The following is a 19,278-nucleotide window of genomic DNA, read 5'->3' as shown; positions in this document are numbered from 1 at the left end:
GTCTTGCTGTATCCTGTGGGGATCAAAAACTGAACTCCCTCCTGTTACCTCTGGTACCGTCACCAACTATACGGGAGTCCTTCCTTCCCCCACTCTCTCTTCTGTGTGTTGCCCTTCTGGCAGCTTTATGGGACTTGTACAGCTGGTGAGCAATCAGCCCTTGATTATTCACCAACTCCCCATCAGCCCCAACTTGTCCTCGCCGGAGACCCCGTCGAGACCTGGCACGTTCAGCTGATGGAGCCATCGCCTCGTGATGTAGATTTTAACATTTTCAACATTGTAGAAAAACAGTGAAGACATCAAAACTATGAAATAACACATTTGTAATCATATAGTAACCAAAAAGTGTTAAACAAATCCAAATATGTTATATTTGAGATTCTTCAAAGTAGCCACCCTTTGCCTTGATGACAGCTTTGCACACTCTTTGAATTCTCTCAACCAGCTTCATCTTGAATGCTTTTCCAACAATCTTGAGTAGCTTTGTCCAAACTTTTCACTGGTACTATATTTATATATATTATATATTTCTTTATAATCTAAAACAATAAATAAGTGGAACTCTCTCCTTTTCACCCCCTCACCCTGTTCTTCTCTCTCTCTTCTCTGCTTTCCTCTCCTCTCCTGTTTCCTCATAGACCATCCCCTCCCAATATCAGTCAATCATCGATCTGAACTCTGATCACCTTTCTAAAGGTTGACTGAGCGAAATGAAGTTGCCACCAAGCAACACCGCAGATATCGCGACGAGCGAGATGCAAGACACCTGCGCATGCGCACATATTCGATTCACGCTGTTACGGGACTAAAACAGCGGAGACGTTTTACCCTCACCCCTCAACGATCTTCGCGGAAGTTCACCCACTACACTGTTTACTTTGTGCAGCTACGTAATATTGCTGAGTCTTACCTATAAATACAAATGAATAGCTTCCTCTCCACGTGTGGCAGTGGTCTTAAAACCAATTGCAGTGAATTACCTGACCTTTCATCATGCCCCTGCCAACTTTCTATTAAAATGTATATTTTTAATAACATAGCAACATGAACGGAGGTCATGTCAGGGGTAGGTCACTACTGTAAAAGGTTTTCTCCATATATAAAGTGTAACAGATTTTCTGTGCGCTCTACATTGCTGGTGTTTTACAGTGCTGCGCTGTAGCAATACTGCTCTCTAGTGTACATTAAAGAACATGGTTCAAACTTAGTTTGGAAACAACAAAAACAAACAACCTCTTAATTTATTACCAAAATACAGAAAGCTACAGAAAGTATTGTAGCCGCCATTGTAGAGTCCATAGTCCAATTGACACTGTATAGTGTTTTCAGAGTTTATCCAATGTTTGTAGAGTTTGTGAAAGAAGTCAGCTTGGCCATGGATGTGTGATGGTGTGTTGACAGCTCACCCATGTCAGGACATGAAGTGAAAGCAGAAGCACAGGTCAGCTGATATGGTCAGAAGTTAGTCCTGGACTGTCTTGGTTTGTCCCATAGGAAAGGGGGCAAGGCTCGCAAAACAAGTCTCTGGGGAGAGAGAGAGAGGAGGCCTCCACCTCCCAAACGAGTGTCCTTACAGACCACCCCACACCTTTTGAAGCTAAGAGGTTAGAGAAGAATGTGTGTGCATGTACTTTTTGGCATATTCACATGACACACACACTGTACGTAGACACTACAGAGATTGATAAGAGGGCGCACTTGCCAAAAATCCTGTTTTAGCAAGGGCAGCATTATTGAAGGCTTACACCATTTTAAAGTAGTCAACATGGTGGGATTTCCTAAGGGTAAATCACAGAATTCCATCCAGGTCAGCGGGAGGGATCAGCCAATGAATTCTACTCCTAAGCAAACTGCAGGTGGCAGTAAATCACCGACCTTGGCTTTATCTGTGTTCAGACTACACACACACAATATGATGAAGGCATATGAGCTGTCTTATTTGCTAAATGACCAAATGAAGTGGTGGGTGGCATGGTGCGTATAGCCATAGAAGCACAGTGACAGTCTGCCTCAATGCGGTCAATTTTGTGGCTTAATGGTTGATGTGGCTTTCATTTCTTTTCGGCCACCCATCCCATCAGAATGAATGTCATTCCAGCACACTGCTTGCTATGCATTCTAACTGATAGTGTTTGCATGTTTTGGGTAAAAAGACACACACAAACTCACACACATATAGTACCAGTCAAAAGTTTGGACACCCTTACTCATTCAAGGGTTTTTATGTATTTGACAATTTTCTACATTGCAGAATAATAGTGAAGACATCAGAACTATGAAATAACACATTACTACACAATCATGTAGTGTTAAACAAATCATAATATATTTGAGATTCTTCAAAGTAGCCTCCCTTTGCCTTGACAGTTTCGCACACTCTTGGCATTCTCTCAACCAGCTTCATGAGGTAGTCACCTGGAATGATTTCAATTAACAGGTGTGCCTTATGTTAATTTGTGGAATTTCTTTCCTTCTTAATGCATTTGAGCCAATCAATTTTGTTGTGACAAGGTAGGGGTGGTATGCAGAAGATAGTCCTTTACCAAATAGGGCTAAGTCCATATTATAGCAAGAACAGCCCAAATAAGCAAAGAGAAACAACAGTCCATCATTACTTTAAGACATGAAGGTCAGTCAATACGTTTCTTCATGTGCAGTCACAATAAGCATCAAGCACCATGATGAAACTGGCTCTCATGAGGACCACCACAGGAAAGGAAGACCCAGAGTCACCTCTGCTGCAGAGAATAAGTTCATTAGAGTTAACTGCACCTCAGATTGCAGCCCAAATATATCCTTCACAGAGTTCAAGTAACAGACACATCTCAACACCAACTGTTTAGAGGAGAATCATGCCTTCATGGTCGAATTGCTGCAAAGAAACCACTACTAAAGCACACCAATAAGAAGAAGATACTTGCTTGGGCCAAGAAACATGAGCAATGAACATTAGACAGGTGGAAATCTGTCCTTTGGTCTGATGAGTCCAAATTTGATATTTTTGGTTCCAACCACTGTGTCTTTGTGAGACGCAGAGTAGGTGAACGAAGGATCTCTGCATGTGTGGTTCCCACCGTGAAGCATGGAGGAGGAGGTGAGATGGTGTGGAGGTGCTTTGCTGGTGACACTGTCTGTGATTTATTTAGAATTCAAGGCACACTTAACCAGCATGGCTACCACAGCATTCAGCACCGATACGCCATACCATCTGGTTTGTGCTTAGTGGGACAATATTTTTTTGGCAAAAGGACAATGACCCAACACACCTCCAGGCTGTGTAAGGGCTATTTGACCAAGAAGGAGAGTGATGGAGTGCTTCATCAGATGACCTGGCCTCCACAATCACCCGAACTCAACCCAATTGACATGGTTGGGGATGAGTTGGACTGCAGAGTGAAGGAAAAGCAGCCAACAAGTGCTCAGCATATATTTTTATTCAACCTTTTATTTAACTAGGCAAGTCAGTTAAAAACAAATTCTTATTTACAATAAAGGCAAAGGGTGGCTACTCTGAAGAATCTGAAATATATTTTGATTTGTTTAACACTTTTTTGGTTACTATAACATCTGCTCCCGACTCACACTCCCAAACACCTGAATTCTAATCACCTGCTCACACAAGGGTATGTCATTATCACACACTATTTAGTTCAGTTCTTTGCACCCCATCACTGTGAGGTATTGTTTGTTTTGTAACACAGGTCTTTCTGGTTTCCCAGTGATTTACTCCTCCCGTGTATGATCGTTTTGGCTTGCCTCACTACCTTTTTGCCTATTCCCTGCCTGTACTTTCAGATTTCCTGTTCTCTACCTATTGCCTGATCTCCCAGACTACTTTACTTGCCTTTTCCCTGCCTGTACTGTTGTCCTTTTGGATCCCCTGTGTATGACTATTATTCTAGGTGCTTCTACACCTGCATTGCTTGCTGTTTGGGGTTTTAGGCTGGGTTTCTGTACAGCTGATGTATAAAGGGCTATATGTATACATATAAATAAATAATGTACAAAGGGCTATATAAATACATTTGATTTGATTTGATGACCTTCTGCCTGCCCCTGGACCCAGCTACCTGCCTCCTCCTGTGGTCCTTTGCAATAAACACCTGCTGAGCCCTGTGCTTGAAACCAGCTCTGTCTCCCCTCGTGTTCATTAGTTACTACATGAGTCAATATATGTTTTTTCATAGTTTTGCGGTCTTCACTATTATTCTACAATGTAGAAAATACGAAAAATAAATAAAAACCCTTGAATGAGTAGGTTTGTCAACTTTTGACTGGTACTGTATGTAAATTAGATTTCTGTATTTAATTTTATATACATTTGCAAAAAAAACAATGTTTTCACTTAGTCATTATGGGGTATTGTGTAGAAGAAAAAATATATATTAATAAATGTTGAATTCAGGCTGTAACTACAAAATGTGGAACAAGTCAAGGGGTATGAATACTTTCTGAAGGCACTGTAAATACATAACATTACATGCCCTCCCAGATGGACAGGGTGTATAGTAGGCTGCTGTTAATAGCCTACATGATCTCGTTTTCATCCAATACAGCATGTCAGATTGCGCATTGAGCTTTGCTCGACATGCTTTGTGCCCGGCCCGCGTGATCCGTGATTTCCGTAATCAAGACACACACACAGAACCTGCAGCACTCCGATGTGAATGGCTGATAAATTGTGCGCGAGTGTAGAATTCATGAGGCAAATCAGCCTTTAAAAAAAACAGTACTTTGTCCCTCTTTTTAATGCTTTTGCATGAATATTTTTTTATTAAAGGACATCTAAAGTGGTGGGGCGCTGCCACACCCGATAGAAAAGTCCTGGGGCAAATGGTATTTGGTATTTTATTAGAATCCCCATTAGCTGTTGCAAAAGCAGCAGCTACTCGTCCTGGGGTCCACACAAAACATAATGCAGAATTACATAATACAGAACATCAAGACAAAAACAGAACTACATTTTATTTTTTTATATTAAAAAGCACACGTACTATACACACAAACTATCTAGGTCAAATAGGGGAGAGGCGTTGTCCCGTGAGGTGTTGCTTTATCTGTTTTTTGAAACCAGGTTTGCTGTTTATTTGAGCAATATGAGATAGAAGGAAGTTCCATGCAATAAGGGCTCTATATAATACTGTACGCTTTCCTGAATTTGTTCTGGATTTGTCAGATTGCAACCATTTTTGCCAGTGGCCCTGCCACCACTACATTCTGAGTCAGGCATTTTAGGCATACAGACAGGAACCAATTTCTGTTTATTCCAGCTGAAAACAGTGTTTTCTATTTTTGCCTTTGACAGGCTTCAACAGGAGAGATCAGAGTCTCCTGTCCTCGGCTGTGGTGTCTATGGCAGAAATCAACGATAGGCTCAAATCCAAGCCGAAGAGAAAAGTTTCAGTGTGTGTTTGAGTGGACAGCACAGCAAGGAAACCCTACACTTCTCAATGAGATCTATACAGAGCTTTACATCACAGAAGGTGGAAGCGGAGAGGTCAACAATGAACATGAGGTGAGACAGATTGATACACTATCCAGGCGACTAGCAACACAAGAGACACCTATCAAATGCAATGACATCTTTAAACTCTTGCCGGGACAACAAGATAAACATGTCAGAACTGTTCTGACAAAAGGAGTTGCGGGGATAGGAAAAACTGCCTCTGTGCAGAAGTTCATTCTAGACTGGGCCGAGGGAAAAGCTAATCAGGACATCCAGTTGATATTCCCTCTTCCTTTTAGGGAGCTGAATTTGATGTAGGGGGAAAAAAACACAGTTTGGTAGAACTCCTTCGTTGTTTTTTCAAGGAAACAAAAGAATCCAAAATATTAATTAATGATGACTTCAAAGTTCCCTTTATCTTTCTTTGATGGTCTGGATGAATTTCAACTTCCTTTAGACTTCCAGAACAATAACAGTTTGAGGGATGTCACAGAGTCAACCTCAGTGGATGTGCTGCTGACAAACCTTATTGAGGGGAATCTGCTTCCTAATGCTCTCCTCTGGATAACATCCCAACCTGCAGCAGCCAATCATATTTCTCCCGTGTTGACCAGGTGACAGAGGTACGAGAGTTCAATAACCCACAGAAGGAGGAATACTTCAGGAAGAGAATCCATTCTCCGAACCTGGCTAGCAGAATCATCACACACATGAAATCATCAAGGAGCCTTGACATCATGTGCCACATACCAGTCTTCTGTTGGATTGCAGCAACTGTTCTAGAGAGGCTGTTGGGTGGTGCATAGAGTGGAGAGATCCCCAAGATGCTGTCACAAATGAACCTTCACTTCCTGATCTTTCAGACGAGGTTAAGAAACAAGAAATATTCTGGGAGAAAGTGGGACAGATCCTGAGTGGAACACGGATAAAGAGATGATTCTGAAACTGGGCAAACTGGCCTTTAAAGAGCTGGAAAAGGGCAATCTAATCTTCTATGAGGAAGACCTGAGAGAGTGTGGCATTGATGTCAAAGAAGCCTCAGTGTACTCAGGAGTGTGCACACAAGTCTTCAGGGAGGAGTGTGGGCTGAACAAGGGGAAGGTCTACTGCTTTGTGCATCTTAGCATTCAGGAGATTCTCGCTGCTTTATACGTGTTTCTCTCTTTTGTGAACGACAACAGAAATCTAATGTTGAAACAGCAATCCAAGTCCACACCTACAATCGACCTCTACAAGAGTGCCGTGGATCAAGCCGTTCAGAGTGCCAATGGACACCTGGACCTTGTTCTCCGCTTCCTTCTCAGCCTTTCACTGAAGTCCAATCAGACTCTCTTAAGAGGCCTACTGGCACAGACAGGAAGCAGCTCACGCACCAATGAGGAAACAGTTGAGTACATCAAGGAGAAGATCAGGGAGAATCCCTCATTGGAGAGATGCATTAACTTGTTCCACTGTCTAAACGAGCTGAATGACCATTCTCTAGTGGAGGAGATCCAAAGCTACCTGAGCTCAGGAAGTCTCTCTGAAGATCTCGCTCCTGCACAGTTGTCAGCTTTGGTTGTTGTGGTGTTGACTTCAGAAGAGGAGCTGGATGTGTTTGAGCTGAGAAAATACTCCAGATCGGATGAGGGTCTTCTGAGGATGCTACCGGTGGTCAAAGCCTCCAGAACAGCTGTGTGAGTACTGCCATACAGTACCGCTCATCATACACAGATCAGTAATAACCAAATAAAGATCACAGATCAGTTGGGAAAATAAGACCATTCCCATAGAGCAACTTGAGAAAGCCTTGTTCGCGATATTGCATGTAGTCATATTTTCATACATAATATAGTATAGCCATTTCCATAATCATGTTATACATTTAGTTTCGAGCTGCTCTAGAAACAATACTAATTTGAAGCTACACTACTTTGAGTATCGCCATTTGTCCTCAGGCTAACTTACGGCTACCTCACCGAGAGATGCTGCAAAGCCCTAGCCTCAACTCTCAGCTCGACCTCATCGGGTCTGAGAGAGTTGGACCTGAGTAAAAATGACCTGAAGGATTCCGGAGGGGCACTGCTCTCCATTGGACTGGGGAGTCCACAATGTAAACCTGAGTCCCTGAGTTAAAGTCATTTTTGTCATTCACTGCTTCGGCCAAAACAGTACACAGTTACGGTCACTCACCCTTCTAAACAACCCGAAACACTCTAATCAGATCTTGTGTCTCGCAGTAGCCGAGGCCAACTTCTTTTGCCAATTAGCTTCAACCGGCTGGTGTGTGACTGGCAAAGTTGGTTCAACTTTGGATAGCCAATCTGTGGGGCTAGTTCAGGACCGTCGATACATTTCACAGTGTAACTGGGACAATAATTTAATGTTAAACGCCTTTAAGTTCTCTTTAAATGCTTTCAATATTTGCGTTACGTTAGCCAACATACAAGTTAATGTTGGTTTGAGGTTTTTAAGTCATTGAACTTGGGAGCTATTGAAGTTTGTAAGTATTGGTGATTAGTTGGGTGCTTCCAGTATGTGGGCAGGATTGAGATAAACCCAACCCAAGGAAAACCGTTTCACGAACCCTTCACCCTTCAAGACTGGCTTATGACCTAAACAATTATATTTACACTTTGTAGTCAATTTTGACACTAGAATAAATGTTTGATATTGACACCACATATGCTGTTTTCAACCATTTCTCTGTGCAGGCTCTCAGGTTGCAGAGTCACTGGGAAAAGCTGTGCTTCTCTGGCTTCAGCTCTGAAGTCAAACCCCTCCCACCTGAGAGAGTTGGATATGAGTGGGAGAAATCCAGGGGACTCCGGCGTGAGCCTGCACTAGAGGATCCACTCTGTAAACTGGAGACACTGAGGTGAGCGTTGGTCCCATTACGGCAGGGTAATTGGGGCGGCAGGGTAGCCTGTATGGATCTCAGATCTCAGTGGCAGATGTGCTGAATATCACATCCCTATTCTAATAGTGTGTACTTAGCAGAGGTGGGACCAAGTCATAAGTAAGTCTCAAGTCTTAGCACTCAAGACAGGCAAGTCTGAGTCAAGTCTCAAGTCTCAAGTCAAGACAGTCAAGTATCAAGTCAAGTCTCAAGTCCTAAACATTGAGTTTCGAGGCCTAAACAAGTCATAATGTGCTCTTCACGAAATGTAATACCATTTCATATCTTTATCAAGAGTAATAGTTAGAATATTACATTTATGCAAATCATGAATGCTTTTAAAAATATATTTATTACTTTCCAAATAAACTTTATATTCCCATGGAAATACATGGGTAGCCATAAGAAAGACCACCCCCCAATAGCGATCGACTACCGAGGATCGCTATGGGGCGCAATCGGGCGATGTAGGCTTGTACACAATTGCCCAACCTTAACACACACACACACAGTGTGTGTGGTTACAGTAGGCTAACATATGTCAATGACTTTGGAACAGCAGTAACATCAGGCAGGATTTGGGCTACCAACTGCCTAGCCAGTTGGAGCTCAATCTTGGGTGCAATGATCATGTTCCCGCACTGACTGACTGTGTGGAGGCTCATTGATTTAACGTTACGTTAGCCAACATGCTACACTGGCAAAGTTATGAATGATATAGCTGTCGGCTATATTAGCCACGACTTACCGTTCTTTGTGCAGCTTCAAATGTCGAACAAAGTTGGAAGTTGGTGCGCCTCCGTCTGTCATTTTCTTCCCGCATGTTCTGCAGGTTGCAATCCGTTTTTTGTTGATACAGCCTAGTCTTTATATTCAAAAATAATAATTTGGGGTATCATCTTTCCAAGGACTCCATCTGAATTCACTCGCCGACGTTCCACGTACAACTTTTTCTCTGCTGGCACAATTTGATTGGCTGCTGTCCGATTCAAACTGTAATCCGTTAAATGAAGAGTTCATGCACTGCACACTTTTTTAAAAAGCATAATTTTTTATATTTGGGTTTGGGTAGGGTATCAAGTCAGTTCGAGTCAAAACGCTCAAGTCCAAGTCAAGTCACGAGTCATTGGTGTTAAAGCCAAAGTCAAGTTGCATGTCATCATACTTGTGACTCGAGTCCAAGTCATGTGACTCGAGTCACACACCTCTGGTACCTATCCTGGGTACTTATCCTTATCCTTATCACTACTCCTACTAGTACTCTGAGACACTTTATGAATACTGGCCGGGATCCTCCTCGGCTTCATCCATCTTCTAAAGTACATGAGGATTCAACAACAACACAATATAACAAACACTCACCCATTGGTCATATGACCCATTGTACACTACTACAAAAGATTTAAGTGCCTTGGGACGGGGTATGGTAGGAGGTGCAAGGCACTCTAGTTTGAGTGTGTCAAGAACTGCAACGCTGCCGGGTTTTTCCACGCTTAACAGTCTCGTGTGTATCAAGAATGGTCCACCACAACAAAGGACATCCAGCCAACTTGACACAACTGTGGGAAACATTGGTGTCAACACCTTGTAGAGTCCATGTTGAGGGCAAAAGGGGCTGCAACTCAATAATAATAACGTGTTCCGGATTTGTTGTACACAATGTATATGATGTGTTAAAAAATTACTCTAGTGTCATTATGTATTTTTGTATGGTCAAGCTTGTGCAATACAAATTTAATCTGTTTCAATGTACACCTATCCTTTAAATTTCAATCCCTTCTCTATCCACATTCACTGAGCCCCCCAATCCAGGTTTAAGTGATTTATTACGTTGATTTATTATTAAGTTAGTTATTGATTACGCAAACTCCTCAGCTTTCAAGAGCATGCCTTCCATTGTGTCAACTGTCAATGGAAGCAACCTTTAGCAAGGGCTGTTATACTAGTAGTTATTGTGATAAAAAAATAATATTCTAATGCACATTTAAGTAGTAGAAGGGTTTTGCTTGTTAGTGCAGAAATTATTATTTTGGGTTTAAAAAAAAAAAAACTCCAGGCCGCGTTTGAACGTCTAAAACTAGAGAAAGTATGTATGGACCTACACGTTTTCAAATAACTGCCCTTTTTCTGGCCCGCAAATTGCTCCCGAAGAACAAATCGAAATCCCGATATCGCCATCGAGCCATAATTATTGCGCAACTGAAAATGCTAAACTTATGCGAGGTCAGCGTCTAGGGGCATCTACATCAGGTCCAGTGCGACTGTCATGACATATAAAGGCCAGCAGAGGGGATCAGAGTAACACAAAGGGGTCGCTTCACGTTCAACAACCAACAACTGTAGCGCTACATAACAGTAACGTTCCCTATAGGCCTTTGCTAACGGCTTATAAAAACAGCCAGAAAATAGTAGAGAGTGTCAGTTTATCTTAATTAGAGATGGTGTTTTCTACAGACATATTTCTGCATCAAACTATCGGTGTTAGCGATGTGGTAGAAATGGTTTCCTTGGGCAGTGGTGCACTATGAAGGAAAAGGTTCCTTCGGAGCTGCTGGGAGATTTCACTGTTATGCAAGTTGCAAGTGCTTCCGTGGAGCAAAGGCATGCATTATTCACACCACATTTACATAAAAGACAATAGGGAAGTGTGTGCCGAGAGTGTGTGTGTGTGCATGCACGCGTGTGTTTGTGTGGCTATTCAATTCTCTGAAATGCTTTTGCCACCCGAGCATCTAAGTAAATCCTGCCAAAGGTTTTGTTGATGCGAAGTTGTGGAGGTGGGTTAAGGCCCCCAGACTCTCCTGATATCACTAGCTCCTATACCAAGCTGTCCCATACGGAACCCTACCCTTTACTACCCCTCTGAGTAAAGAGAGAGAATGTTGATAGTGGAGAAGATCAACGATTGGATAATAGAGAATCAACATCTACCAAACAGGTCTCTCTCCCCCTCGCTCACATTTGATTATTCTCTCTCTCGGAGGTCCATGCTGAAGCTTGTCCAAGCAATGGCAGACTTTGCGATTCTATTAAACAAACAGTGGCTGGATTAGTTCTGGATTACTTTAGCAGGAAACAAGCTTCCTGTAGATTGAATAGTGATTATAAGATTCATGTTTTAATTATTCATTTTCCTGAATGCGATGTGCACTGGTTTGGATAAAGTTGCATAGTGTCATCCTTTCCCAACGGATTTGATTGGCCATCGTAATCATGCACCAGGCAATAGTAATTAAACCATTAGTGCAGTATTGAGAAATACTTGCCTGACAAATGTACAGTAATTATACTTTAAGTGACAGCCCTCTGGCCCAACCAATCAACCGACTCTGTTTCTAACAAAGGACTGCACGCCAACTGCCCCAGCTAATCAATAAACATGTTTCAGACAGGTAAAAGACACTACAATGAATGACTCATTTGCAGGTAAAAGAGCAACATGGAAAGTATTATACTGTACTTCCAGCATAAAAGGTACACTCCCATCTACTGCGAGCGATCCTTTTGTTGAAGCCCACAAATGGACTTGACTTGAATTTGTCTTGGATGTGTGATGTATTGATGAGGAGGCACAAGCTCACTATACAAGTGCTGCTTTTAGTCAAATTAAAAGCCTTTCCCTTTTCACTCACACACAATTTAATTTTCCCTCTTCTCTTCTCTAATTGATGGACACCGTGTAATGCAATCCAGGCAGCAGCCAGACAATACCATGTCCTGACTTTTGTTACAAAGGTTCAAGAGCTTAAAGAACAAACATCTGTAATGTTCTGGGAAAACCTTTCCCAAGAAGCTAAACGATTGAGTGCTCTGTTTCTTCATCCTACCTCGTCCCTAAGCACAGGGATTCTACAGTATATGTCATTCTATGATCCCTGGCCTGAGTCCCAGATCTGGTTGTGCTTGGCAAGACAGCACAAAACAGATCTGAGACTCCCGACTACCTCATCACATGTGTATTGTATGATAAATATTGTATTTTATACACAGTAAAAAAAAATACATATTGAACATACATACTCGATTCCCCAGTTTTATACTAGTGATATCTAAAGAGACCTCCTCCCTAGAGTCATACTAGGTTATTGTCAGGGAAATACAGTATACGAATCACTCCTACTTGTCTCTTCAGTGGGGGTGGGGGGGTAAACAAACCGGTTAGTCACTCTCGTTTCCTGATCCTGTTCCTAGTGTCAGGTGTCATGTGTGCTTACCTTCAGACAAGCATTTGCCTTTACAATGTTGTCTTTCAGCACTTCATCTCTCCTAGTATGAGAGACACCCCCCCCCCGCTACTGCTGCTGCTCTACCTCAGAACAGCAGGGACTCACCTTGAAATAAAACGGAATTCCAGCAATATCGGAATGGAACCCGGATGATATGCAACTGACATTTGCATTCACCTTTTTCCAAATAACTCAATGCAAATAAGGGGTCAAACTAAATACCTGAGGGAACAACTCCACAAAACAGTACGAGACATTTATGATTCACAATTGATAAAAACATATGTCCTGCAAGCACCCACAGGCCAAACTGAACGATCTACATTTATGGTGAGCTTCAACTGCATGTTCATTTCCCAAGCAGAAAATTGCTCCATGTTGAAAAAAGTACCCAATTGTCATACTTGAGTAAAAGTAAAGATACCTTCATAGAAAATGACTGAAGTAAAAGTGAAAGTCAACCAGTGAAATACTACTTGAGTAAAAGTAAAGATACCTTCATAGAAAATGACTGAAGTAAAAGTGAAAGTCAACCAGTGAAATACTACTTGAGTAAAAGTAAAGATACCTTCATAGAAAATGACTGAAGTAAAAGTGAAAGTCAACCAGTGAAATACTACTTGAGTAAAAGTAAAGATACCTTCATAGAAAATGACTGAAGTAAAAGTGAAAGTCAACCAGTGAAATACTACTTGAGTAAAAGTAAAGATACCTTCATAGAAAATGACTGAAGTAAAAGTGAAAGTCAACCAGTGAAATACTACTTGAGTAAAAGTAAAGATACCTTCATAGAAAATGACTGAAGTAAAAGTGAAAGTCAACCAGTGAAATACTACTTGAGTAAAAGTAAAGATACCTTCATAGAAAATGACTGAAGTAAAAGTGAAAGTCAACCAGTGAAATACTACTTGAGTAAAAGTAAAGATACCTTCATAGAAAATGACTGAAGTAAAAGTGAAAGTCAACCAGTGAAATACTACTTGAGTAAAAGTAAAGATACCTTCATAGAAAATGACTGAAGTAAAAGTGAAAGTCAACCAGTGAAATACTACTTGAGTAAAAGTAAAGATACCTTCATAGAAAATGACTGAAGTAAAAGTGAAAGTCAACCAGTGAAATACTACTTGAGTAAAAGTAAAGATACCTTCATAGAAAATGACTGAAGTAAAAGTGAAAGTCAACCAGTGAAATACTACTTGAGTAAAAGTAAAGATACCTTCATAGAAAATGACTGAAGTAAAAGTGAAAGTCAACCAGTGAAATACTACTTGAGTAAAAGTAAAGATACCTTCATAGAAAATGACTGAAGTAAAAGTGAAAGTCAACCAGTGAAATACTACTTGAGTAAAAGTAAAGATACCTTCATAGAAAATGACTGAAGTAAAAGTGAAAGTCAACCAGTGAAATACTACTTGAGTAAAAGTAAAGATACCTTCATAGAAAATGACTGAAGTAAAAGTGAAAGTCAACCAGTGAAATACTACTTGAGTAAAAGTAAAGATACCTTCATAGAAAATGACTGAAGTAAAAGTGAAAGTCAACCAGTGAAATACTACTTGAGTAAAAGTAAAGATACCTTCATAGAAAATGACTGAAGTAAAAGTGAAAGTCAACCAGTGAAATACTACTTGAGTAAAAGTATTTTGTTGTATATACCTAAGTATCAAAAGGAAACATAATTGCTAGAATATACAAAATTCCTTAAATTAAGCAAACCAGGTGGCATAATTATTTTTATTTATTTACAGACATTCAGACGTAATTTACAAATGAAGCATGCGTGTTTAGTGAGTCGTCCAGATCAGAGACAGTAGAGACGACCAGTGATGCTCTCTTGATAAGTGTGTGAATTGGACCACTTTCTGTTCGGCTAAGCATTCAAAATGTAACGAGTACTTTTGGGTGTCAGGGAAAATGTAAGGAGCAAAAAGTACATTACTTTCTTTAGGAATGTAAAAGTAAAAGTATCCATAAATATACTGAACAAAAATATAAAGCACAACACACAACAACTTATAAGATTTGACTAAGTTACAGTTCTCAAAATATATTCATTAGGCCCTTATCTACGGATTTCCCGACTGGGAATACAGATGGGCATTTGTTTGTCACAGATACCTTAAAAAAAGGTAGGGATGCCAGTCAGTATCTGGTGTGACCACCATTTGCCTCATGCAGTAAGACACATTTCCTTTGCATAGAGTTGATCAGGTTGTTGATTGTGGCCTGTGGAATGTTGTCCCACTCCTCTTCAATGGCTGTGCAAAGTTGGATATTGGAAATTGGAAACTGGAAAGTTGATCTGGAGCATTCCAAACAAGCTCAATGGGTGAAATGTCTGAGTACGCAGGCCATGGAAGAACTGGGACATTTTCAGCTTCCAGAAATTGTGTACAGATCCTTGCGACATGGGGCCGTGCATTATCATGCTGAAACATGAGGTGATGGCGGTGGATGAATGGCACCACAATCGGCCTCAGGATATCGTCATGCTATCTCTGTGCATTGAAATTGCCATTGAAAAAATGCAATTGTGTTCATTGTCCGTAGCTTATGCCTGCCCATATCATAACCCCACCATGGGGCACTCTGTTCACAACGTTGACATCAGCAAACCGCTTGCCCACACGATGCCATACAGGTGTTCTGGGGTTGTGAGGCCTCAAATCTTGAGACATCTGTGGCATTGTGTCACACAACACAGGTGCACCTGTCCAATGATCATGCTGTTTAATAGGCTTCTTGATATGCCACACCTGTCAGGTGGATGGATTATCTTGGCTAAAGAGAAATGCTCACTAACAGGGATGTAAACAAAATTGTTTACAGAATTTGAGAGAAATAAGCTTTTTGTGCTTATGGGAAATGTCTGGGATCTTTTATTTCAGCTCATGGAACCAACACTTTACATGTTGTGTCTATATTTCTGTTCAGTGTCGTGAAGTACAGATACCTCAGAAAACAACTTAAGTAATACATTAAAGTATATTTATGTAAGTACTTTACACCACTGACGAATCTAAATAACAAATGAGTTTAGCCACATGTTTTAATGTCCCACTACAGGATAGGATGCAGAGACATGGGTGAATACGAAAGCCTCTCTACCTGAATTCCCATGAGGGCAGCTCATTGGGCTCTGCTGAGGATCGAGAGTGTGTGTGTGTGTGTGTGACTGAGTAAGTGAGTGAGGATTAGATATGTCACTGTTGAGCTAAGCGTTATTCTAATGTCCACTGTACAGTGTCATGGAGGAGGGGTTCGGCCCTCTGTCCCTTAGTTGAGCCACAACAACAGGGATGTAGAACACACACAATTTCGTTAGAAGACTTTGCCTTCCGTTGCAACCGTAACCTCTCTCTGCCCTTGATCCCATCTCGCCGTGTCAGGCGTTTCTTTTGTTGTTGCGCCTGTGTGAATGCTGCTGCCCACCCCAACCCAACAGGGGAGAGGAGAGAGGAAATCAAAAGCCACAGATTGCCTCGTCTCAACTCATTCACACGGACCGCGACACGGGGCAAAGGTTAGAAGACCTTTTTTTGTACTCACCCTGCCTTTAATTCACCGGCACTGGGGGAAGGAGAGAACGAGAGACACAGAATAAAAGGCTGAAAGAGTTGCTATGTACTCTGGGATTTAGTCATGTAGCACCAGTGATCTGTTGCTAAGCAATGACCTCAGCTGTGAGAATCAGAGAATGACAAATGGGAAGGAGAAAAAAAAAGTTACTTGGGATGATAATGATATTTTGGACTATTTTGTCCCAATTATCTCGAGAGCTCCAAAGTCACGTTGCGTTTACAAAGCCAAAAAGCAGGGCAGTTGGACCTTTTCATTTCCAGACTTTGTTTCATCAGGTTGCATGTGTCACAAACAGTATGATGGAAAAAGCAAGTTACCTTGTCCTCACCAACAAGCTGACACAGGCCTTGTCAATTAGATGGCCTCATGCTTCCTGACCAGCGGTTCTCTGGGCTCTATGTACTTTACTGTAGGAATGGAAGAAGTTGACACTGTTGTGTATTTTCGAACGCATGGGAAATTCATACCACACAATTGTTTTAAACCAAACATAAAATTCACAGAGGTGACAATAATTGTGCTGTGGATATATGGAAAAAAAGCTAATACAATTCTTATGACTTGCCTAGGGGGGCATGTAGCATATACATATACACATATATATACATATATACATATATACATATATACACATATATACATATATACATATATACACATATATACATATATACTGTACATGTCTTTATTTTATTGTTCCTTTTTCTCCCCAGTTTCGTGGTATCTAATTGGTAGTTACAGTCTTGTCTCATTGCTGCAACTCCCGCACGGACTCGGGAGACGCGAAGGTCGAGAGCCGTGCGTCCTCCGACACACGACTCAACCAAGCCGCACTGCCGCTTGACACAATGCCCGCTTAACCCGAACCAGGATCTCAAGTGGCACAGCTAGTAACTGCGAATCACTACTGTCCATGTCTGTGTGGAAAGAAACAAACTTCCTTTATTCTTTGACAGGGGGGCCAAAAGACAGGGGCCATGAAGCAAAGAGTGGTTGCGTCCCAAATGGCACCCTTTCCCTATGTAGCGCTCGACTTTTGACCAGGGCGTATATGGCTCCGGCCAAAACGAGTGCACTATGTAGGTAATAGGGTGCCACTTGGGACGCAGCCGACGTCTCACACTATGTCTCATCGCGATTAAAGAGGAGCGCGTCACCAAAATGTAGTCATGTAAGGCTAATGATTAATGATACAATTTGTAGGCAAATAAGTCTGTGTGAATGTTTCTCCTTAACTCTCTATGATTCTAAGTTGCAGGGATGCAAACTTGTGAGGGCCCAAAAAGGTGACACCTTTTTTTGTTGTTGCACTGAAACGTGTAAAAAAAAATCCCTGCTAGGGGGAAATGCAGGTTAACTAATTAAACAACAAAGAATATGATCTACATGAAAAAATAAAAAGTGGTTAATGTGAACCTAACTCACAGCTAAAAAATGTAAAGAAAGCAATCCAATTATGTGTTGCCTAGAATCGACTGCAAAACACTCAAGTCTTGAGAAAAAAAACAATCCACTAATATTGCAGTTAGCTATGACAGCCTTTATAATAGAAGGCTTGTGACCACACACACACACATAAATATTGCACTTGAAGTAGAAATAGAATGAAACAAACAGGTATTATATTTTTTGCTCTATTATAGAGGCCACTATAGACATTGATCAAGTGCACACGGCTACATGTGAGCAAAAATAACATTCACTGAGTAAAAAAAATAAAAGAGAATCCCCCCTCACTCACTCTCACACACGCTACTGTCAAGTTCAACACAACAAAAACAATATCTTTGGGCTACACTGCACATTATTACATTGCACACTTTCTGCCTGTGGACATCTGTTCCACAATGTGCCAGCAGCAGTGAGAAAGAGGGGAAGTGTGTGGGGTTCCTTTCACCTCTGTAGTGGCATCCATCTTAAACCAGGCCCGGCTCCAGCTACACTTGATCCCTGAATCCACTTGTTTAACAAGCAACAACTCATTTTCACCTAATGAGTTAACAGATAGTGGCTAGTTCGTTAGCTAGTTTCACACAGATTGCCAGGGTCCAGTAAGCAACTAACGCGTTATAACTTGAGGAACCGCCGCCAAGGAGTCATCTACCAGTTAATACTATAGCAAATTGGTTATGTTACTAATGTCAGCTCATCTGATGATGTAACGTTTGCTAGCTGTAACGTTAGCTGTCTGACTTTATTAGCAAGCTAATTTTCACACCATAAACTCAATTATTTGATCAGATGAGTTGGCTAATGTTGCTCAACTTTTCTCTGGCTAGCTAATGGAGAATTCGATCCAGCTAGCAAGATACTTAACAATGCTAATACTTGTTCCACCACACTCGAATTTTGCAGAAAGTTGACTAGTTTGCCTCCCTGATGTTAATGCGCAGAGGATCTAGGGGTTATGTAGTGTGTGAATAACAGCTGATAGAATGAGATACTGTAAATTCAGTAGGCTTTCTTCTAAAACTATTCCCAATTGATCCTTTCAAAAAATCAGGCAGCTCTTCATATTATTTTGCTTTGAGATAGTTTGATTTGCTTCGCATGTCACACTGAAATTGTAAAAGATTACATTTTGTGTCAGATTCCTGTTTTGGGGAAATCTTGAACTTGAAACATTTGACTGGAATGAAAGAGCAAAATAACATCTAAGGAAGCATTTCTATGTGCAGTTGGCAATTCAGCCCCTTTTCATGCTTGAGACATTTGTGAGAAAACTAATAGTAACCATTGTGTCATTGGATGCCAATAAACAAGTTGTGAGGATCATGGCACATTCTCACATTCCCGATGTTGTGCGTGAATGTAAATGTGTTAGTGTTAGTTAATGTGTTAACCTCTACATGTGTGTCCCCCTGTGGGATGATTGAGCTAACGTAAGGTAATGTGATTAGCATAAGGTTGTAAGTAACAAAAACATTTCCCAGGACATAGACATTTCTGATGTGGGCAGAAAGCTTAAATTCTTGTTAATCTAACTGCAGTGTTCAATTTACAGTAGCTATTACAGTGAAATAATACCATGCTATTGTTTGAGGAGAGTGCACAGTTATGAGCTTGAAAATGTATTAATAAACCAAATTAGGCACATTTGGGCAGTCTTGAGACAACATTTTGAACAGATATGCAATGGTTCA

General features: G+C 41.1%; 1 pseudogene; it reads left to right on the top strand.

Moving 5' to 3' along the window:
* The first annotated feature begins 5,847 nt into the window (after nt 1-5,847).
* Nucleotides 5,848-8,300, top strand: LOC109867650 (NLR family CARD domain-containing protein 3-like; annotated as a pseudogene).
* Nucleotides 8,301-19,278: the final 10,978 nt, after the last annotated feature.

Source organism: Oncorhynchus kisutch, linkage group LG22, assembly GCF_002021735.2.
Source record: "Oncorhynchus kisutch isolate 150728-3 linkage group LG22, Okis_V2, whole genome shotgun sequence".
Lineage (NCBI taxonomy): Eukaryota > Metazoa > Chordata > Actinopteri > Salmoniformes > Salmonidae > Oncorhynchus > Oncorhynchus kisutch.
Note: the sequence above shows the minus strand (reverse complement) of the source record. Positions and strands in the feature narration are given on the sequence as shown.